This window comes from Triticum urartu, chromosome 4 (assembly GCF_003073215.2).
Source record: "Triticum urartu cultivar G1812 chromosome 4, Tu2.1, whole genome shotgun sequence".
Lineage (NCBI taxonomy): Eukaryota > Viridiplantae > Streptophyta > Magnoliopsida > Poales > Poaceae > Triticum > Triticum urartu.
The window spans coordinates 548,663,272-548,687,528 of record NC_053025.1 but is presented as its reverse complement, the minus strand read 5'-3'; the positions used below and the strand labels follow the sequence as shown (position 1 = coordinate 548,687,528).

Genomic DNA, 24,257 nt, shown 5'->3' with positions numbered 1-24,257 from the left:
ATTTTTTCCTAAATTTGGGAAAGTCATATTATTCCCTCTCTCATATATTTTGACAGCGGAAAAATTATTGAAGATAAAATAAATAAATCAAATGATCCTATTTTCAAAATTCGAGAAAACTCTCAAATATGAAAATAACAAAATCTCCAACTCTCTCCGAGGGTCCTTGAGTTGCGTGAAATTTCTAGGATCAACCAAAATGCAAGAAAATATGATATGCATATGATCTAGTGTATAACATTCCAAATTGAAAATTTGGGAAGTTACAGATTGGGGGGGGGGGGGAATCCTACTCCCAGAGGGAGTAGGACTCCCTTGGCGCGCCCTCCTTGGCCGGCCGCCCCCTCCCCCTTGGCTCCTTTATATACGGAGGCAGGGGGCACCCTAGGACACACAAGTTGATCCTTGAGATCGTTCCTTAGCCGTGTGCGGTGCCCCCTCCCACCATATTCCACCTCGATCATATTGTAGCGGTGCTTAGGCGAAGCCCTGCGACGGTAGAACATCAAGATCGTCACCACGCCGTCGTGCTGACGGAACTCCTCCCCGACGCTTTGCTGGATCGGAGCCCGGGGATAGTCATCGAGCTGTACGTGTGCTAAGAACTCGGAGGTGCCAGAGTAACGGTGCTTGGATCGGTCGGATCGGGAAGACGTACGACTACTTCCTCTACGTTGCGTCAACGCTTCCGCAGTCGGTCTGCGTGGGTACGTAGACAACACTCTCCCCTCTCGTTGCTATGCATCACCATGATCTTGCGTGTGCGTAGGAAATTTTTTGAAATTACTACGTTCCCCAACACTCTCCTCCCCCCTTGCTGGATCAAGAAGGAGGAGACGTCGTTGCTCCGTACGTGTGTTGAACGCGGAGGTGCCATCCGTTCGGCGCTAGGATCATCGGTGATTTGGATCACGACGAGTACGACTCCATCAACCCCGTTCTCTTGAACGCTTCCACGCGATCTACAAGGGTATGTAGATCCACTCCTCCCTCGTTGCTAGATGACTCCATAGATTGATCTTGGTGATACGTAGAAAATTTTGAATTATTGCTACGTTCCCCAATAATCTTTTGTCCTACCCTCCCGTGGCAGTGGGGTCCTAGCGGAAACTAAGGGATATTAAGGCCTCCTTTTAATAGAGTACCGGACCAAAGCATTAACACATAGTGAATACATGAACTCCTCAAACTACGGTCATCACCGGTAAGTATCCCGATTATTGTCACTTCGGGGTTAACGGATCATAACACGTAATAGGTGACTATAGACTTGCAAGATAGGATCAAGAACTCTCATATATTGATGAAAACATAATAGGTTCAGATATGAAATCATGGCACTCGGGCCCTAGTGACAAGCATTAAGCATAGCAAAGTCATAGCAACATCAATCTCAGAACATAGTGGATACTAGGGATCAAACCCTAACAAAACTAACTCGATTACATGATAGATCTCATCCAACCCATCACCGTCCAGCAAGCCTACGATGGAATTACTCACACACGGCGGTGAGCATCATGAAATTGGTGATGGAGGATGGTTGATGATGACGATGGCGACGGATTCCCCTCTTCGGAGCCCCGAACGGACTCCAGATCAGTCCTCCCGAGAGGTTTTAGGGCTTGGCGGCGGCTCCGTATCGTAAAACGCGATGAATTCTTCTCTCTAATTTTTTTCTCCCCGAAACCAAATATATAGAGTTGGAGTTGAGGTCGGAGGATCTCCAGGGGGGCATGAGGTAGGGGCGCGCCCCCACCCTCGTGGACAGGTGGTGGGCCCCCTGGTCTTCATCTTTTGCAAGGATTTTTTATTATTTCCGAATAGATGTTCCGTGAAGTTTCAAGTCATTCCGAGAACTTTTGTTTCTGCACATGAATAACACCATAGCAATTCTGCTGAAAACAGCGTCAGTCCGGGTTAGTTCCATTCAAATCATGCAAGTTAGAGTCCAAAACAAGGGCAAAAGTGTTTGGAAAAGTAGATACGACGGAGACGTATCAACTCCCCCAAGCTTAAACCTTTGCTTGTCCTCAAGAAATTCAGTTGATAAAGTGAAACTGATAAAGAAAAACTTTTACAAACTCTATTTGCTCTTGTTGTTGTAAATATGTAAAGCCAGCATTCAAGTTTTCAGCAAAGACTATGACTAACCAGCATTCACAATAACGCTTAGGTCTCGGGTTTACTCATATCAATGGCATAATCAACTAGCGAGAAATAATGATAAATCTCGGATGACAACACTTTCTCAAAACAATCATAATATGATATAACAAGATGGTATCTCGCTAGCCCTTTCTGAGACCGCAAAACATAAATGCATAGCACCTTGAAAGATCAAGGACTGACAAGACATTGTAATTCATGGTAAAAGAGATCCAGTCAAGTCATACTCAATGAAAACTAACAGTAATGAATGCAAATGACAGCGGTGCTCTCCAACTAGTGCTTTTTAATAAGAAGATGATGACTCAACATGAAAGTAAATAGATAGGCCCTTCGCAGAGGGAAGCAGTGATTTGTAGAGGTGCCAGAGCTCGGTTTTGAGATAGAGATGAATAATATTTTGAGCGGTATACTTTCATTGTCAACATAACAACCAAGAGATGGCAATATCTTCCATGCTACACACATTATAGGCGGTTCCCAAACAGAATGGTAAAGTTTATACTCCCCCTCCACCAACAAGCATCAATCCATGGCTTGCTTGAAACAACGAGTGCCTCCAACTAACAAGAGTCCCAGGGGGAGTTTTGTTTGCAATTATTTTGATTTAGTTTGCATAAAGCATGGGACTGGGCATCCCGGTGACCAGCCACTTTCTCGTGAGTGAGGAGCGGAGTCCACTCCTCTTGAGAATAATCCGCCTAACATGGAAGATACGAACAACCCTAGTTGATACATGAGCTATTCGAGCATACAAAACAGGATATTTATTTGAAGGTTTAGAGTTTGACACATACAAATTTACTTGGAACGGCAGGTAGATACCGTATATAGGTAGGTATGGTGGACTCGTATGGAATAACTTTGGGGTTTATGGAGTTGGATGCACAAGCAGTATTCCCGCTTAGTACAGGTGAAGGCTAGCAAAAGACCGGGAAGCGACCAGCTAGAGAGAGACAACAGTCATGAACATGCATTAAAATTAATCAATACCGAATGCAAGCATGAGTAGGATATAATCCACCATGAACATAAATATCGTGAAGGCTATGTTGATTTTGTTTTAACTACATGCGTGAACATGCGCCAAGTCAAGTCACTTAAATCATTCAGAGGAGGATACCACCCTATCATACCACATCACAACCATTTTAATAGCATGTTGGCATGCAAGGTAAACCATTATAAGCTCCTAGCTAATCAAGCATGGCACAAGGAACTATGATCTCTAGTTGTCATTGCAAACATGTTTATTCATAATAGGCTGAATCAAGAACGATGAACTAATCATATTTACAAAAACAAGAGAGGTCGAGTTCGTACCAGCTTTTCTCATCTCAGTCAGTCCATCATATATCGTCATAATTGCCTTTCACTTGCACGACCAAATAGTGTGAATAATAATAATAGTGCACGTGCATTGGACTAAGCTGGAATCTGCAAGCATTCAATAAACAGGAGAAGACAAGGCAATATGGGCTCTTTTGTCAGATCAACAATAATGCATGTAAGAGCTACTTCAACAATTTAATTATGGTCTTCTCCTATCGACCCCCAAAGAAAATAAAAGAAATAAAACTATTTACACGGGAAAGCTCCCAACAAGCAAAAAAAGAACATGAAATCTTTTTGGGTTTTATTTTTAATTACTACTACAAGCATGGAAAGTAAACTAATTAAAAGCTACAACTAATTTTTTTTGGTTTTTCTTAAGGTTTATTAAACACACAAGAAGAAAGCATAAAAAGGAAAATAAACTAGCATGGATGATACAATGAAAAAGTATGAGCACCGATATCTAGCAATGAGTGTGAGCATAAATGTAATGTCGGTGAGAAATACGTACTCCCCCAAGCTTAGGCTTTTGGCCTAAGTTGGTCTATGGCCACGGCTGGCCTGGCGGATATCCATAATAGTAGTTGGGGTCGTACTAAGATGCAGCGGCTATCGCCTCCTGAGCTGCAGCGTGGCGACGAGTGGCCTCCGCCCTCCTCTTGTACTCATCTGCCTCCTCTCTGGTAATAACATATCTTCCTTTTGCCTGATAATCAAAGAAGGCAGGAGCAGGGAGAGTAATACGGACAGCACGACGTCTGTCAAAGATTAAGCGATACTGGAGAGATGATTCATTCCTCTAGACATACTGGTGGTGAACCATAGCCTCATAATCCAAATAAGCAGGAGGCAACTCAATATCATCTTCGCGTATGGCTACACCAAGAAAATTAGCTATGTGGGTTGCATAAATTCCACCAAAGAAATCTCCATTAAATCTATTAAGATGCAACCTACGTGCAACAATGGCTCCCAAATTATAAGAGTTATCTCCTAACATAGCACTCCTAAGAATACTGAGGTCGGGGACACACATGTGACATGCCTCATCTTTACCATTAATGCATCTACCTATGAAGAGAGCAAAATAATGTATAGCAGGAAAGTGAATGCTCCCTATAGTAGCTTGTGTTATATCTCTAGATTCCCCCACAGTTATACTAGCAAGAAAATCTCTAAATTCAAATTTGCGAGGATCCATGATACTACCCCATTGTGGGAGTTTGCAAGCAGTGGTAAAATCCTCTAAGTCCATAGTGTAAGAATTTTCATAAAGATCAAACAGGACAGTTGGAGAATTACGTGAAGATGAAAATTCAAACCTCCTCACAAAGGAACTAGTGAGATAGTGATACTGGCGGCACTTTTCTTCCTCGAAGCTCACAAGATCAGCATTACGCAAATATGCGTTAAATTCTTCCTTAATTCCCGCTCGATCCATAAAATTTCTGAAGGCCATTCACAAGGACGCACTGGAGCGTTTCTTGGTGGCTCATCATTAGCATCACGCATTGCAAGCCTGGGCTCTTGTTTCCTTGAAGAGCCACATTGGTACATTTTCCTAAACATATTTCTTCCTCTGGAAAATTTCTGAAATTTTTAGTAACTTCAAAATAAAAGTGAACAAAGCTCAATAATATTGATAGCAACTACTCCTACAAGTGCCTAGAGCCTATATCATGCATCAAAACTACTTTTGACCATATAAATTTGACATGCAAGCTCAAGAACATGGTCACCTAAGCAGCACAAATTTGCAATGAATAAAGCACTAGAACAAAAACTAATTGGACCAATGGAGGAGTCACATACCAAGGAACAATCTCCCCAAGCAGTTTTGTGAGAGGTGCTTTGAGCAAGGAGATCGAAAATGGCAGCAAAATGAGCTTGGACTCGGGTATGAACTGGATATTCGTGTTTGTGGGAGGAAGAAGGAGTGTGTGGGTGCAGGAATAAGTGGAGGAGGGCCACTGTGGGCCCACGAGGCAGGGGGCGCGCCCAGGGGGGTAGGGCGCGCCCCTGACCCTCGTGGCCAGGTGCCAGCTCCTCCCGCTGTGTTCTCAGTGCCAAATATTCTCAAATATTTCAGAAAAAATCATATTTAAATTTCAGGGCATTTGGAGAACTTTTATTTTCAAGGTATTTTTATATTGCACGGATAAATCAGATAACAGATAGAAAAATACTATTTTTATTTTATTTAATATAAAGAACAGAAAGTAAAAGGAGGGTACAGAAGGTTGTGCCTTCTAGTTTCATCCATCTAATGATCATCAAAAGGAATCCACTAACAAGGTTGATCAAGTCTTGTTAACGAACTCATTCCGAATAACATGGAACCGGAGAAATTTTGAATAACACTATGTTACCTCAACAGGGATATGCACATCCCCAATAATAATAACATCATATTTCTTCTTGACAGTAGGAAGAGGAAATTCAAAACCTCCAAATATAATCGATGGAATTTTTCCAATAGAGTTGATACTATGAACTTGAGGTTGTTTCCTCGGAAAGTGTATCGTATGCTCATTACCATTGACATGAAAAGTGACATTGCCTTTAGTGCAATGAATAACAGCCCCTGCAGTATTCAAAAAGGGTCTTCCAAGAATAATAGACATAATATCATCCTCGGGAATATCAAGAATAACAAAGTCCGTTAAAATAGTAATGTTTGCAACTACAACAGGCACATCCTCACAAATACCGACAAGTATAGCAGTGATTTATCAGCCATTTACAAAGATATTTCAGTAGGTGTCAACTTATTCAAATCAAGTCTACGATATAAAGAGAGAGGCATAACACTAACACCGGCTCCAAGATCACATAAATCAGTTTTAACATAATTTCTTTTAATGGAGCATGGTATAGTGGGTACTCCTGGATCTCCAAGTTTCTTTGGTATTCCACCCTTAAAAGTATAATTAGCAAGCATGGTGGAAATTTCAGCTTCTGGTATCTTTCTTTTATTAGTAACAATTTCTTTCATGTACTTAGCATAAGGATTCATTTTAAGCATATCAGTTAATCGCATACGCAAAAAGATAGGTCTGATCATTTCAGCAAAGCGCTCAAAATCCTCGTCAGCCTTTTTCTTGGATGGTTTGGAAGGAAAAGGCATGGGTTTCTAAACCCAAGGCTCTCTTTCCTTACCATGTTTCCTAGCAACAAAGTCTTTCTTATCATAACGTTGATTCTTTGATTGTGGGTTATCAAGATCAACAGCAGGTTCAATTTCTATATCATTATCATTACTAGGTTGAGCATCATTATGAACATTATCATTGACATTATCACTAGTTTCAGGTTCATTACCAGATTGTGTTTCAGCATCAGAAATAGAGATATCATTTGGATTCTCAGGTGTTTCAACAATAGGTTCACTAGAAGCATGCAAAGTCCTATCATTTTTCTTTTTCTTCCTATTAGAAGGACTAGGTGCATCCATATTATTTCTCTGAGATTCTTGCTCAATTCTCTTAGGATGGCCTTCAGGATACAAAGGTTCCTGAGTCATTCTACCACCTCTAGTCATAACTCTAACATCATTATCATTATCCTTACTGTTCAATTCATTGAGCAAATCATTTTGAGACTTAAGTACTTGTTCTACTTGAGTGGTAACCATAGAAGCATGTTTACTAATAAGTTTAAGTTCACCTTTGACATTAGCCATATAATCACCCAAGTATTCAAGCGTATCGGAATTATATTTCAATTGTCTACCAAAATAAGCATTAATGTTTTCTTGTTTAACAATGAAATTTTCAAACTCATCTAAGCATTGTCTAGCAGACTTATAATGAGGGATATCACCTTCATCAAATCTATAGAGAGAATTTACCTTTACTACCTGTGTCGGGTTATCAAGACCACGAGTTTCTTCAATAGGTGATGGATCAAGATCATATGTTTCTTCAACAGGCGGTAAATTAAGACCATGTATTTCTTCAATAGGAGGTAAATTCTTAACATCTTCAGCTTTAATACCTTTTTCTTTCATAGATTTCTTTGCCTCTTGCATATCTTCAGGACTGAGAAATAGAACACCTCTTTTCTTCGGAGTTGGTTTAGGAATAGGCTCAGGAATTGGCTCAGGAGCTGGCTCAAGAAGTGTCCAATTATTTTCATTTGTCAACATATTATTCAATAGAATTTCAGCTTCATCCGGTGTTCTTTCCCTGAAAACAGAACCAGCACAACTATCCAGGTAATCTCTGGAAGCACCGGTTAGTCCATTATAAAAGATATCAAGTATTTCATTTTTCTTAAGAGGATGATCAGGCAAAGCATTAAGTAACTTGAGAAGCCTCCCCCAAGCTTGTGGGAGACTCTCTTCTTCAATTTGCACAAAATTATATATATCCCTTAAAGTAGCTTGTTTCTTATGAGCAGGGAAATATTTAGCAGAGAAGTAATAAATCATATCCTGGGGACTACGCACACAACCAGGATCAAGAGAATTAAACCATATCTTAGCATCACCCTTTAATGAGAACGGAAATATTTTAAGGATATAAAAGTAGTGAGTTCTCTCATCATTAGTGAACAGGGTGGCTATATCATTTAATTTAGTAAGATGTGCCACAACAGTTTCAGATTCATAGCCATGAAAAGGATCAGATTCAACCAAAGTAATTATATCAGGATCAACAGAGAATTCATAATCCTTATCAGTAACACAGATAGGTGAAGTAGCAAAAGCAGGGTCAGGTTTCATCCTAGCATTTAGAGATTTCTTATTCCATTTAGCTAATAACCTCTTGAGTTCGTATCTATCTTTGCAAGCTAAAATAGCTAAAGCAGCTTCTTTTTCAAAAACATAACCCTCAGGAATAACAGGTGAGTCTTCATCATCACTTTCATCAATATTATCAGATTCAATATTTTCATTCTCTCTAACCCTAGCAAGTTATTCATCAAGAAATTCACCAAGTGGCAGAGTAGTATCAAGCATAGAAGTAGTTTCATCATAAGTATCATGCATAGTAGAAGTGGCATCATCAATAACATGCGACATATTAGAACGAATAGCAAAAGCAGGTTTAGGTGTCGCAAGCTTACCCAAAACAGAAGGTGAATCAAGTGCAGAGCTAGATGGCAGTTCCTTACCTCCCCTCGTAGTTGAGGGATAAATCTTGCTTTTTGGATCTCTCAAGTTCTTCATAATGATAAGCAGATATAAATCCAAATTAGTGACTCAAAGAATAGAGCTATGCTCCCCGGCAAGGGTGCTAGAAAATAGTCTTGATAACCCACAAGTATAGGAGATTGCAACAGTTTTCGAGGGTAGAGTATTCAACCCAAATTTATTGATTCGACACAAGGGGAGCCAAAGAATATTCTCAAGTATTAGCAGTTGAGTTGTCAATTCAACCACACCTGGAAACTTAATATCTGCAGCAAAGTATTTAGTAGCAAAGTAATATGATAGTAGTGGTAACGGTAGCAAAAGTAATGTTTTGGTATTTTGTAGTGATGATAGCAATAGCAACGAAAAAGTAAATAAGCAAAGAAAAATATATGGAAAGCTCGTAGGCAATGGATCGGTGATGGAGAATTATGCCGGATGCGGTTCATCATGTAACAATCATAACATAGGGTGACACAGAACTAGCTCCAGTTCATCAATGTAATGTAGGCATGTATTTCGAATATAGTCATACGTGCTTATGGAAAAGAACTTGCATGACATCTTTTGTCCTACCCTCCCGTGGCAGCGGGGTCCTAGCGGAAACTAAGGGATATTAAGGCCTCCTTTTACTAGAGTACCGGACCAAAGCATTAACACATAGTGAATACATGAACTCCTCAAACTACGGTCATCACCGGTAAGTATCCTGATTATTGTCACTTCGGGGTTAACGGATCATAACACATAATAGGTGACTATAGACTTGCAAGATAGGATCAAGAACTCTCATATATTGATGAAAACATAATAGGTTCAGATCTGAAATCATGGCACTCGGGCCCTAGTGACAAGCATTAAGCATAGCAAAGTCATAGCAACATCAATCTCAGAACATAGTGGATACTAGGGATCAAACCATAACAAAACTAACTCGATTACATGATAGATCTCATCCAATCCATCACCGTCCAGCAAGCCTATGATGGAATTACTCACACACAGCGGTGAGCATCATGAAATTGGTGATGGAGGATGGTTGATGATGACGATGGTGATGGATTCCCCTCTCCGGAGCCCCGAACGGACTCCAGATTAGCCCTCCCGAGAGGTTTTAGGGCTTGGCGGCGGCTCCGTATCGTAAAACGCGATGAATTCATCTCTCTGATTTTTTTCTCCCCGAAACCAAATATATAGAGTTGGAGTTGAGGTCGGAGGAGCTCCAGGGGCCCATGAGGTAGGGGGCGCGCCCCCCACCCTCGTGGACAGGTGGTGGCCCCCCTGGTCTTCATCTTTTGCAAGGATTTTTTATTATTTCCGAATAGATGTTCCGTGAAGTTTCAGGTCATTCCAAGAACTTTTGTTTCTGCACATAAATAACACCATAGCAATTCTACTGAAAACAGCGTCAGTCCGAGTTAGTTCCATTCAAATCTTGCAAGTTAGAGTCCAAAACAAGGGCAAAAGTGTTTGGAAAAGTAGATACGACGGAGACGTATCAGTCAAAACTTTAGATATCAATGAAACCCACTATTTTGGATTTCAAGCAATTTAATTATGATAATTTCTCTTTGATAGATTGTATTTCCTTGTTGCAATTCGTGCTAAATTCTCCTCATGCTTATAGCCAAAATAAAGCTTTTACTAAACATATCATTGATGTTTTGATGCAATCTTATGAAGAAAAACTTGAGCTGGAAGTTTCTATCCCTAGAAAACTTTATGATGAGTGGGAACCTACAATGAAAATTAAAATTAAAGATCATGAGTGCTATGCTTTGTGTGATTTGGGTGCTAGTGTTTCCACGATTCCAAAAACTTTGTGTGATTTGCTAGGTTTCCGTGATTTTAATGATTGTTCTTTAAACTTGCACCTTGCGGATTCCACTATTAAGAAACCTATGGGAAGAATTAATGATGTTCTTATTTTTGCAAATAGAAACTATGTGCCCGTAGATTTCACTGTTCTTGATATAGATTGCAATCCTTCATGTCTTATTATTCTTGGTAGACCTTTCCTTAGAACGATTGGTGCAATTATTGATATGAAGGAAGGGAACATTAGATTCCAATTTCCGTTAAGGAAAGGCATGGAACACTTCCCTAGAAAGAAAATAAAATTACCATATGAATCTATTATGAGATCCACTTATGGATTGCCTACCAAAGATGGCAATACCTAGATCTATCCTCGCTTTTATGCCTAGCTAGGGGCGTTAAACGATAGCGCTTGTTGGGAGGCAACCCAATTTTATTTTTATTTCTTAATTTTTGCTCCTGTTTAGTAAGAAATAATTTATCTATCCCTGTTTTGGTTGTGCTTTTTGTGTTTAATTAGTGTTTGTGCCAAGTAGAACCGTTGGGAAGACTTGGGGAAAGTCTTTTTGATCTTGCTGTAAAAAAACAGAAACTTTAGCGCTCACGAGAATTACTGCCATTTTTATTTGGAAGGTGATATTTAGTTAATTATTTTTGAAGATGATTAATAGATAAATTCCTCACGTCCAGCAATTTATTTTATAATTTTTGGGGTTCCAGAAGTTTGCGTTAGCTACAGATTACTACAGACTGTTCTGTTTTCGACAGATTCTATTTTTCATGTATTGTTTGCTTATTTTGATGAATCTATGGCTAGTAAAAGAGTTTATAAACCATAGAGAAGTTGGAATACAGTAGGTTTAACACCAATATAAATAAAAAAATGAGTTCATTACAGTACCTTGAAGTGGTGTTTTGTTTTCTTTCGCTAACTGAGCTCACGAGGTTTTCTATTTTGAGTTTTGTGTTGTGAAGTTTTCAAGTTTTGGGTAAAGATTTGATGGATTATGGAACAAGGAGTGGAAAGAGCCTAATATTGGGGATTCCCATGGCACCCCAAGGTAAAATTCAAGGACACCAAAAAGCCTAAGCTTGGGGATGCCCCGGAAGGCATCCCCTCTTTCGTCTCCGTCCATTGGTAACTTTATTTGGAGCTATATTTTTATTCACCACATGATATGTGTTTTGCTTGGAGCGTCTTGTATGATTTGAGTCTTTGATTTTTAGTTTACCACAATCATCCTTGCTGTACACACCTTTTGAGAGAGACTCGCATGATTTGAAATTTATTAGAATACTCTATGTGCTTCACTTATATCTTTTGAGCTATATAATTTTTGCTCTAGTGCTTCACTTATATGTTTTAGAGCACGGCGGTGGTTTTATTTTATATAAATAATTGTTCTCTCATGCTTCACTTATATTATTTTGAGAGTCCTTTAGAACAACATGGAAATTTGCTTTTAGGAATAATATAAAAACTTTCATAGAAGTGCATTGAATACTATGAGAAGTTTGATACTTGATAATTGTTTTGAGATATGGAGATGGTGATATTAGAGTCATGCTAGTTGAGTAGTTGTGAATTTGAGAAATACTTGTGTTGAAGTTTGTGATTCCCGTAGCATGCACGTATGGTGAACCGTTATGTGATGAAGTCGGAGCATGATTTATTTTTGATTGTCTTCCTTATGAGTGGCGGTCGGGGACGAGCGATGATCTTTTCCTACCAATCTATCCCTCTAGGAGCATGCGCATAATATTTTGTTTCGATAACTAATAGATTTTTGCAATAAGTATGTGAGTTCTTTATGACTAATGTTGAGTTCATGGATTATACGCACTCTCATCCTTCCACCATTTCTAGCCTCTCTAGTATCGCGCAACTTTCACCGGTACCTTACACCCACCATATACCTTCCTAAAAACAGCCACCATACCTACCTATTATGACATTTTCATAGCCATTCTGAGATATATTGCCATGCAAATTTCCACCATTCTGTTATTATGACACGCTTCATCATTGTCATATTGCTTGCATGATCATGTAGTTGACATCGTATTTGTGGCAAAGCCACCGTTCATAATTCTTCATACATGTCACTAATGCATCATTGGACATTCCGGTACACCGCCGGAGGCATTCACATAGAGTCATATTTTGTTCTAAGTATTGAGTTGTAATTCTTGAGTTGTAAGTAAATTAAAGTGTGATGATCATCATTATTAGAGCATTGTCCCAAGTGAGGAAAGGATGATGAAGACTATGATTCCCCCACAAGTCGGGATGAGACTCCGGACGAAAAAAAAAAAAAGGGAAAAAGAAAAAAAGAGGCCAAAAAAAGAAGGGCCAAATAAAAAATGAGAGAAAAAGAGAGAAGGGACAATGCTACTATCCTTTTTCCTCACTTGTGCTTCAAAGTAGCACCATGATCTTCATGATAGAGAGTCTCCTATGATATCACTTTCATATACTAGTGGGAATTTTTCATTATAGAACTTGGCTTGTATATTCCAATGATGGGCCTCCTCAAAATGCCCTAGGTCTTCATGAGCAAGCAAGTTGGATGCACACCCACTTAGTTCTTTTGTTGAGCTTTCATACACTTATAGCTCTAGTGCATCCGTTGCATGGCAATCCCTACTCACTCACATCGATTTCTATTGATGGGCATCTCCATAGCCCGTTGATACGCCTAGTTGATGTGAGACTATCTTCTCCTTTTTTTTCTTCTCCACAACCACCATTCTATTCCACATATAGTGCTATATCCATGGCTCACACTCATATATTGCGTGAAGATTGAAAAAGTTTGAGAATATCAAAAGTATGAAATAATTGCTTGGCTTGTCATCGGGGTTGTGCATGATGTAAATATTTTGTGTGGTGAAGATAGAGCATAGCCAGACTATATGATTTTGTAGGGATAACTTTCTTTGGCCATGTTATTTTGAGAAGACATAATTGCTTAGTTAGTATGCTTGAAGTATTATTATTTCTGTGTCAATATTAAACTTTTATCTTGAATCTTTTGGATCTGAACATTCATGACACAATAAAGAAAAAAATACATTGAGAAATATGTTAGAAAGCATTCCACATCAAAAATTCTTCTTTTATCATTTACCTACTCGAGGACGAGCAGGAATTAAGCTTGGGGATGCTTGATACGTCTCCAACGTATCTATAATTTTTGATTGCTCCAAACTATTATATTATCTGTTTTGGATGTTAATGAGCTTTATTTTACACTTTTATATCATTTTTGGGACTAACCTATTAACCGGAGGCCCAGCCCAAATTGTTGTTTTTTGCCTATTTCAGTGCTTCGCAGAAAAGGAATATCAAATGGAGTCCAAACGGAATGAAACCTTCAGAAACGTTATTTTCTCAATAAACGTGATCCATGAGACTTGGAGTGGGCGTCAAGAAACAATCGAGGAGGCCACGAGGTAGGGGGGCGCGCCTACCCCCATGGGCGTGCCCTCCACCCTCGTGGGCCCCTCGTTGCTCCACCAGCCTACTTCTTCCTCCTATATAAGTCCACGTACCTCGCAAACATCTAGGAGCACCACGAAAACCTAATTCCACCGCAGCAACCTTCTGCACCCGAGAGATCCCATCTTGGGGCCTTTTCCGGAGCTCCGCCGGAGGGGGCATTGATCACGGAGGGCCTCTACATCAACTCCATGGCCTCTCCGGTGATGTGTGAGTAGTTTACTTCAGGCCTTCGGGTCCATAGTTATTAGCTAGATGGCTTCTTCTCTCTCTTTGGATCTCAACACAAAGTTCTCCTCGATTCTCTTGGAGATCTATTCGATGTAATCTTATTTTGCGGTGTGTTTGTCGAGATCCGATAAATTGTGGGTTTATGATCCAGTTTATCTATGAACAATATTCGATTCTTCTCTGAATTCTTTTATGTATGATTGGTTTATCTTCGCAAGTCTCTTCGAATTATCAGTTTGGTTTGCCCTACTAGATTGATCTTTCTTGCAAGGGGAGAAGTGCTTGGCTTTGGGTTCAATCTTGCGGTGCTCGATCCCAGTTACAGAAAGGGAAACAACACGTATTGTATTATTGCCATCGAGGATAAAAAGATGGGGTTTATATCATATTGCATGAGTTTATACCTCTACATTATGTCATCTTACTTAAAGCATTACTCTGTTCTTATGAACTTAATACTCTAGATGCATGCTGGATAGCGGTCGATGTGTGGAGTAATAGTAGTAGATGCAGAATCGTTTCGCTCTACTTGTCATGGACATGATGCCTATATACATGATCATACCTAGATATTCTCATAACTATGCTCAATCCTATCAATTGCTCGACAGTAATTCGTTTACCCACCGTAATACTTATGCTCTTGAGAGAAGCCATTAGTGAAACCTATGGCCCCCGGGTCTATCTTCCGTCATATTAATCTTTCAACACTTAGTTATTTCTATTGCCGTTTATTTTACTTTGCATCTCTATTTCTCTTTATCATAAAAATACCAAAAATATTATCTTATCATATCTATCAGATCTCACTCTCGTAAGTGACCGTGAAGGGATTGACAACCCCTTTATCGCGTTGGTTACGAGGTTCTTATTTGTTTGTGTAGGTGCGTGGGACTCGAGCGTGATCTCCTACTGGATTGATACCTTGGTTCTCAAAAACTAAGGAAAATACTTACACTAATTTACTGCATCACCCTTTCCTCTTTAAGGGAAAACCAACGCAGTGCTCAAGAGGTAGCAGAGGGCCACCAGGGGGCCGACGAGGCAAGGGGGCGCGCCCAGGGGGTAGGGCGCGCCCCTCACCCTCGTGGCTGGTGGGTGGCCCCCCTCTGGTACTTCTTGCGCTCAATATTTTTTATATATTCTGGAAATAACTTCCGTGAAGTTTCAAGACTTTTGGAGCTGTGCAGAATATGTCTCTAATATTTGCTCCTTTTTCAGCCCAGAATTCCAGCTGCCGGCATTCTCCCTCTTTATGTAAACTTTGTAAAATAAGAGAGAATAGGCATAAGTATTGTGACATAATGTGTAATAACAGCCCATAATGCAATAAGTATCGATATAAAAGCATGATGCAAAATGGACGTATCACACGCGGTCTCCGCCGCCGCCCGAGGCCGTCCCCGCGGCTGCACCGACTTGAGTGCCACCGTTGCGTCGCCCCTTCGGGCCGCAGCGCCACAGCCCGCGGTCCCAGACACCGCCCCGAGGTCTTCTGCCGTCGCTGCGTCGCCCCTTCGGTCGTAGCGCCGCGGCCCGCAGTCCACTCCGCCGTCACCGCGCGTCGACCTCCCGTGGTATGCGCCGCGCCATCTTCCTTGGCGCGAGAACGCCACCGTCCGTGTCGGTCTTCGTCACGCTGTCAGGGTTCTTCGCCTACTTCGAGCACCGCTGCTGCGCTTCTAACCTAGCCGCCGCCGCTGCCGTCAGGCCGCCACCGCCGCTACCCCCGTAGCCGTTGCAGCCGCCCGTCCACTCCCTTCATCTTCGTCCAGCACCATCCCGTTGCCAGCGTCGCCGTCATCTACCCTGACCACTTCATTTACTCCGACAACCGCGGGCGACGTTGGCCTCACGCCGATTGGCGTCGAAACCGTTGTCGAGTCCTTCTCCGCTGGCCTCTCCGACTTCTTCGACATGGCGTACAGCTCGTGCAGGTCCAAGTCTATGCATGCCAAGTGCTGGCAACATCGATGCGTGCCTTCGTCCATGATGTGTCCCCGGGCCTGGCAAGCCTGGTGCGGCGCTTCGTCAACTTCGTCTTCGTCCGTCTACGCATGCCTGGTGCTAGCAACACCGGTGCGTGCCCTCGTCTACGATGTGTCCCCGGGTTTGGCAAACCTGCCGCGACGCGTCGTCAACAACATCTCCTTACCGGTGCACCACTACTTCGACACCACTGCGCCCATGCTAACTCGGCGCCCCCTTGCGCCCGCGGCTCCACGGCGACTTCCTCGACACCAGCCACCCCGACTCGACATCGAGCACGGCATTCTTCGCACGGCTACCTCGACCACAGCTCCACCACCCATGCTCTCGGCTACATCGACAAACGGCACAAAGGGCTACCGCCTACTTGAGCAACCTCGTTGGTTTTCACTCCAGCCACGACTCCGCGATGCGTCGACCGTTACGACTGTGGGGGGTGTCCGTCGGATTGCCTTCAGATTCTTCTCCAGTCTCATCGTCTGCGTTGCTACCGTCGTGACTGCGGGGGGATGTTGAGTAACGTGATTGTATTAGGAAACATAGGTTAGACTAGGAAATATTCTGACTTGCCTTGTACTCTAAATAGATCATGTACTCCTATATATATGCCCACGAGGCTCAAGCAATACAATAAACTATTTCACCAAATTCCTCTCTCCCTTCTAACACTACATATGGGCATAGAATATGTAGAGTTGGAAAGGGTTCCACACAAATGCCTTCACTTCAATATTTTTTTCTCTGGCCCTGACCATGCGATTGATGGATGTGTGCATATATATGCAACACTGGATCAATTTCATGTCCATCCATCCAACTTGAGTATATCTGATGCATGCGTGCACATCAAATCTTACATTATGTTGACAAATTTAGACATATATAAGAGTATTTGCAAGCAAACCACAAACCGTACATTTTCAAAATCTGTTTTTTCTACATTGTATCAGCTATGAACCAATAAATATTGTTTAATTTTCTATTTGACACAAAGTTCTAAAGAACATTGATCTGATGCATACTTTGGTACGGTGATAGGCTTGTTGATTTGGCGCTTGTCCATCTGCGACATACCTTACTTTTGTGGAAGGGTTGGATGAGTGCAAGCTGGATGTACCATTAACGACGGTGATGTGCATTGATTGGGGAGACGAAGATTATAAGAGGACAAGGAAGAAGAAACTATTTGATGTGCATGAGGATACTAAATGTAGTTATCTCACATGATTAATGTTGAACCAGTGGGATATTGATGCCCCCATTCCAACGCACGGACAATTGCCTAATATGTCTATCTCTATTTCTATCACTTAAAAAATAAGTAGCGTTTCTTTTTCTGTCAGGCAGAACTGTTTGTCAACCGGTTCCCCCTTCCCATCATATCCCTCCATTGATTTTTTTTTCATCCATCTGAATTTTTCCCACCACGTTAGATATAACCACACCTCACAACACGCCGCTCAATACGGGCAAGATTCGAAAAACATTTATTTATACAATCACATCATCCTGTTGCAATGCACAGGCATTATTCTTTCATCGATACAAAAAGACACATGGGCAGATTCAACAAATCTCGCCCATCAAACCATGTCAATGCAACGACCTATATTGCTTCAATGATGAACACTTAGCATATTTTAGCGTGCAATTAATATCACATCAAATATCAACGTATACAATATCCATGTAATTAATGCGTGATTGTTATCCTGCCTAATACCAATGTACAATTAATTTTCTTGATGATATTAACATGCATATTGCACGTATGCATTTACTTGTAAAATCGAATTTATTGTAGTATGGACAAAACATCACTCCATGTCATAATGAAATCACCTATGCATTTGGCATCGTAGATAGCAAACAATTGGAGTATGCCAACATTTACGGGGAGACTTTTGGACTCAAAAAGATAGTCTAGATTCATCATCTTATATCACAACATGTACCATATACATCCTCCAAAATCACAAATAATGATTCAATTCAATAGATATTACAACATTTTTCGGCGCCGCCGAATTTATCATCTCATAACCGGTGGGAAAGAAAAGGAAACAATGGAATCCAAGCCTAAACCAGCAACAACCTACGAATTAACTTTAAAAATCGGCGCTGTATCCTCGAAAAAAGAAAAAAAATCCGCACTGTTTCCACGTCACGGGCGGAAAAGCTGCGTGCCCCCGGTATATATCACCCGAATTCTCGACTCAAGAACCCAGCCCACTAGGCCTCTCCGTCCTCCGATCCCTCGTCTCTCCCAATTCCGGTTGCTCTCGAGGTTCTCGCGGCAATGGCGGGCTCCTGGCGAGCTGCAGCGCTGGCGGTGGCCATGGTTTGTTGGGCCGCGAGCAGCTGCGTGCTCGGGTTCCCGGAGGAAGATTTGGTGGGGCGGCTGCCCGGGCAGCCGATCGTGGGGTTCAGGCAGTTCGCCGGGTACGTGGACGTGGACGGCAAGGCCGGGAGGAGCCTCTTCTACTACTTCGCCGAGGCGCAGGACCACGCCGCCGGCAAGCCGCTCACGCTCTGGCTCAACGGAGGTCTGTACCTAGTACCTACTCATTTCCTTGTACCTTTTCCTCCTCCACTCTACCTTTTTCTTGCACGTCCTGAACTGGAAACACAAACAACTTCCTCCCATTTGTTGACCATCCGATCCACACCTGCCAAGCAAAAAATAAATCAGTTTTGTGAGTATCTTTGAGGTCACCATCTTCACTACCGCCTCCGTTTATTTGCATATATAAAATTTGGTCAAAGTCAAACTAAACAAAGTTTGACCAAATTTATATTAAAAAAATCAACATCTACAATACTAAAATTATATGGTATATGAAAGTTAATTTCGTGATGCATCTAATAACATATTGTGAATATTGGTATTTTTCTATAAAGTTAGTCAAACATTTTAAAGTTTGACTTTGATCAAATTTTGTATGCAAACTAAAAAGAAATGGAGGGAGTACCTTGGAGCCTTGCCTCATTGGGCTTTGTTTGTTGTGGTCCTTGAGAATTTTAAAAAGAAGCGAGGCACCATTTTTGCTTTCATTCCATGTGTGCACACACACACACACACAAAAGATTGTGCTTCTTTTCTTTGATGTAACACAGTACCTTGCTACACTACGATGTGCATAAAGATCTCAGTACATACTAAATATGGAAATGTGATTGCTAACTGTATGTTGCTGCAAAATTTCACTGATGTTCAGGTCCTGGCTGTTCTTCGGTTGGAGGCGGCGCGTTTACGGAGCTTGGCCCATTTTATCCCAGAGGAGATGGTAGAGGCCTTCGATTAAACAAGAAATCATGGAATAAAGGTTGAGCTTTTGACAAACATCTCTCCGATCACATCTTACAGGTGAAAGAATGTGTAGATCTTACTAACTCTTAGTTGCTTTATCTTTCTAAATAAATTCGCAGTGTCCAATCTTCTATTTGTTGAATCACCAGCTGGAGTTGGATGGTCATACTCCAACACTTCGTCAGACTACAATACAGGAGATACACGGACTGGTAAACTGATGCGATATTGTGCACATCGCTGGATACCGGTTGTTAGCCTGAATACGTCGATGTGACCGTATGTTTCTTTAACTATATATATGCAGCTAATGATATGTACAAATTTCTGTTGGGTTGGTATAAGAAGTTCCCGGAGTACAGATCAACAAGCTTATTTCTCTCTGGAGAGAGCTACGCAGGTTAGGAAGGATTTCAAGTTCTACTCTACGAATCTACGTTTCAGTTATCTCTGTTCTATGGTGCGTGATTTTGCGTTAATAATAATGCAGGGCATCATATACCGCAGCTAACCGATGTTCTTCTCACGCACAATGAGAAATCAAAGGGTTTTAAGTTCAATATAAAGGGGGTAGCTGTAAGTAGTCAAACAAAGCCTGGTCCTCTCTTGAATCAACTATTATGGAACGGAGGGAGTACTTACTAGTTACTGGGACTATTTTGTTAACTCTGAGATTACCTTGAGTAGATCGGGAATCCGTTACTCGAGCTTGACAGGTATATCCGCGTGAGATATGAGTACTTCTGATCTCATGGTATGATCTCCGATGAAATATTTCTGGCCATAAAGAAGGATTGTGATTTTGAGGATTACACATCCGGTAACCCCCACAATGAGAGCAAGTCATGCAATGATGCCATTGACGAGGCAATAGCTATGGTTGGAGAATATGTCGACGACTATGATGTCATTCGTGATGTCTGTTACCCATCAATTGTGATGCAGGAGCTACGATTGCGCAAATATGTATGCTCTTGCTTCCTCATGGTGCATGATATTTTACACCAGAACCTTTTGATTGCTCTTATGTGACTAGTGTTTTTGTGCAACCTAGGTGACCAAGATCAGTTTAGGAGTGGATGTTTGCATGTCATATGAAGGTAACTTCTACTTCAATCTTCCAGAAGTGCAGCATGCTCTTCATGCTAATAGAACACATCTACCTTATAGCTGGAGCATGTGCAGTGAGTAAGTGCTTCTATTGCTACTTCTGTCAAATACATCCGTTTGGCAGTTTCAGTAAATAAATATGTAAAGAGAGGAGAGTCGGAGTAAACAAACTGCTCATCTTTGTAACTCAAAATCACATGGACCATTTAAAATCATGTGCCAGTGTGCTGAATTTCACCGGAAAGGATGTTTACACCAACATCTTGCCTTTACTTCAGAGAATAGTGGAACAAAAGATACCAGTTTGGGTATTCAGGTATGTTAACTTACCTTTTCGTACTCCCATATACGAGTATATTTTTTCAGATAATTTCTTTCGTTCCATGTGCAATTTGCTATGACAATATGAATTAACGTTGCAGCGGCGATCAAGACTCTGTCGTGCCCCTCTTGCGCACCCGAACCCTTGTGCGAGAGCTAGCTCATGCAATGGGGCTGCCCGTCACAGTGCCGTACAGTAGTTGGTTCCGCAAAGGCCAGGTACACTACTATGCTATGAACACAAGTTGAACTGCAGATGTCCAATTTGATGATATGACAGAACATGAATGTAACATCTGTTGCTCTTCTTGATTTTCAAGGTTGGAGGCTGGGCAACCGAGTACGGTAATATGCTCACCTTTGCAACAGTGCGGGGCGCATCTCACATGGTGCCATTTTCACAGCCAGACCGAGCTCTCGGCCTATTTCGCTCGTTTGTGCTTGGACAGAGGCTCCCAAACACAACCCATCGACCCATTGACTAAGTGTACCTACAAAAGCAGCTGGATATAGAAAGAGAAGTTAAGTTCTCAATGATGTATAAGATGATCAATAAGTTCTTGATTCTGTAGAAACATTGGAAAAGTAATGCATGCATGCTAGCGAGTAGGAGTGTGATCTTTATCATATTTGCACCCCTGGAAGTCTGGAACACATATTCCAGAGTAATTGTACAAGCAATTATGTGGGTGTAGTTAATTTGGGGGGCACTTGCAAATGTAACTCTGTCTGAATCATTTCAGCGGTCCACACCAAATGAATGTTAAAAAGGTTCGTCAAGAGAAAATGTTGCCAGTTAGGTGACATTTACTTTATTGTTGCTAATGGAATGCTGGTATGATTTGCTGATCTTGTTGTTCAAAAGGCCAAACTTATTCAACAGCTTATCCAGGAACCCTTTTTTTTACTTGAGACAAATGTATTATGTAACAAACTTCTGTCCAGGGAGCACTAAAGTTACCTGCTCTCAAATGGCAGGGGCAGTTCCTTACCTTAATCAGGGTTATTTTCTAAACAAATTCAGCTGGACCAGTGTGCAAGGACACAAGGTCCAGAAAGCAGACCTGCATCAAGAGTAAAATATTCAAGCTAATCTGCATAGAAGGACAAAAAGAATACATTGCAATGCTTTTCCTGCTGGTCCAGGCTCAGCAGTAGGTGTCACGTTTGTTCTCAGGATGCTATCTTAATTTGCACAAAACATCGCACTGGAAAAGATTGTTAAGTTGATTAAGTCCTCATGCGCATATGCCAAGTGGGGTTGTATGCGCACAAATGAAAAATCATGAAGAGAAACTTGCCTTTTTGCTCCTTCAAACGTGCCCTGATCCTGGTTGTGGCTTCAAGGGGTGTTGGTCAGGCCACTTTCTTGTGAACCATAGTGCCGATTGCTTGCACTTGATCTACGGCCAGTCATTTGAAGTAAAGTGGGAGGTGTCCCTGCCTTTGTAGTTCTTCTTGTAGAGCCCCTGAACAACAACATGACGCCTTTCGGGGTTCACCTCAGGACTGACAATTTGAACTTAAGGCCTCTGTCACAAACACAGAGGAGTGTCACAAACACAGAGGAGTGGGGAGGTCTGTACCCTGCAGAAGCCTTTCTTTTGGTTTCATATATGATTTCTGCAGTTCTAGCAACCTCATTGTCTCAATGTAAACGTTTGTAGCACCGTAAACTTACTGTGCAAAGTAATTTCAGCAAGCTCATGTATATGTAAAATCATTGAGTTCCACCTGAAAATTACATCATTGCAAGGGCTAGTCTAAATTTATAGAAGAGTTCCTCAGTTCATTTATTTTATTCTCCAAATCCTTCTATACTACTCCCTTCCGATCCAAAATAAGTGTCGTGGTTTTAGTTTGACTAAAACCACGACACTTATTTTGGATCGGAGGGAGTACATAACTCTCTCATATTGTTTCATTGGCTATCTAGCTAGCTTATGAAACCCATTTACTCAAATCAACAGAGACACCATTCTCATCACACAGCAGGTCGATCCTGCACGGAGTATACACGTACGACTCCTGCACACAAGCGGGATGATAAACATCTGGTACCGGACAAAGATCACCAAGGTACTCAAGCTTGGAGGTGCTCAGGTAGTAGGCATAAGCGCAACGCTTGTACTGGTGGCCCAAGAACACAATCTCCTTATGAGGATGGTACCCCAAGAAATCCAGCCAACCAAAGGCGCCACCCCCTTCTTCTTCCTCGACATAGGCGCCATCATCGTCGCCGTTGTCAGAGTCCCATTCTCGGCATCTCTGTTCCGCAGATGATTTCCGTCTCCTGGGATCGTCCAGGATCCAAGACTTCTCAGTGTTTTGGAGGTTTTTGCGCATCAGTTGCCCGACGGAGGGCTCGAGGTCGGCGTGATGTGCCATCTCCCACACCGGCGTCGCCGTCGGTGATTCTTCTTCGGTCAGTACCCAAACCTGGAGATTTAGCATGTCGATGATGGTGCAGTAAACCCCCTTCCGAGACTTGCCCAGGCGTGGCATAGCCCACGGACGCTCGGCGACTTTGGTGACTCCTGGGGTTTTGATCACCACATACTTTCCCGTCAGCAGCGACAACCTGCAGCGTTGATGATGTAGCAAGCAAATTATCAGTGTCTATGGGATGCTGCTATGGTGATTGGTTCATGTACCTGATGATGAAACCGCCGCGGCAATGGACGTAGAGCGATTGCCGCCAGTAGACGGCGTCGCGGCGGCGCGGCCCGCAATCGGGTAGATAAAATCCCATAATGTAGCTGGATGACAGTGGATCCGACCACATGTCGGCCACCGTCCCGGCGGCGGCGCCTTCCCGGACGAACGCCCTGTAGTCCCACCGGCCGGTCTCGGACGAGAACACCTGCACCACGTACGGCGACGGCGGCCATTCCATAAGCCCCAAGGTGTCCTTGGCCTCGATGTGCTCGCGCTGACGGGGCCTCGCAGGCTTCCGCGGTTCGTCCTCCGAGTCCGAGGACAACCAGTCCTCCTCGTCGGTGACGATCTGAGGCGGCGGCGACGACTCAGAGTCCGCAAAGAAGAGCCGCGCAACGTTGAATGGCGGCAGCGGCGGCGGGTCGGTGGGTTCGGGGGCCTCGGGCTCGCCCGGCAGCTCGGGGAGCAGGAGCACCTCGTGGTGGAGAGACACGAATGGATCGAACACGAGGTAGGCGGCGGAAGCGACGCCCCAGGGCTCCGAGCACGGCGCGGGCGGCAGCACCGCCGACCTCCGCGTGGCCGGGTTGTAGACGAAGCGCGCGCCCTCGCTGGCCTCGCACAGGAGGAGCCCGTTGCAGTGGTCCAAGAAGGCGGTGCACCAGCTGGTCGGCGCA

At 42.5% G+C, this 24,257-nt stretch overlaps 1 pseudogene; it reads left to right on the top strand.

Moving 5' to 3' along the window:
• The first annotated feature begins 18,255 nt into the window (after positions 1–18,255).
• LOC125554106 lies at positions 18,256–21,537 on the top strand (annotated as a pseudogene).
• The last annotated feature ends 2,720 nt before the right edge of the window (positions 21,538–24,257 follow it).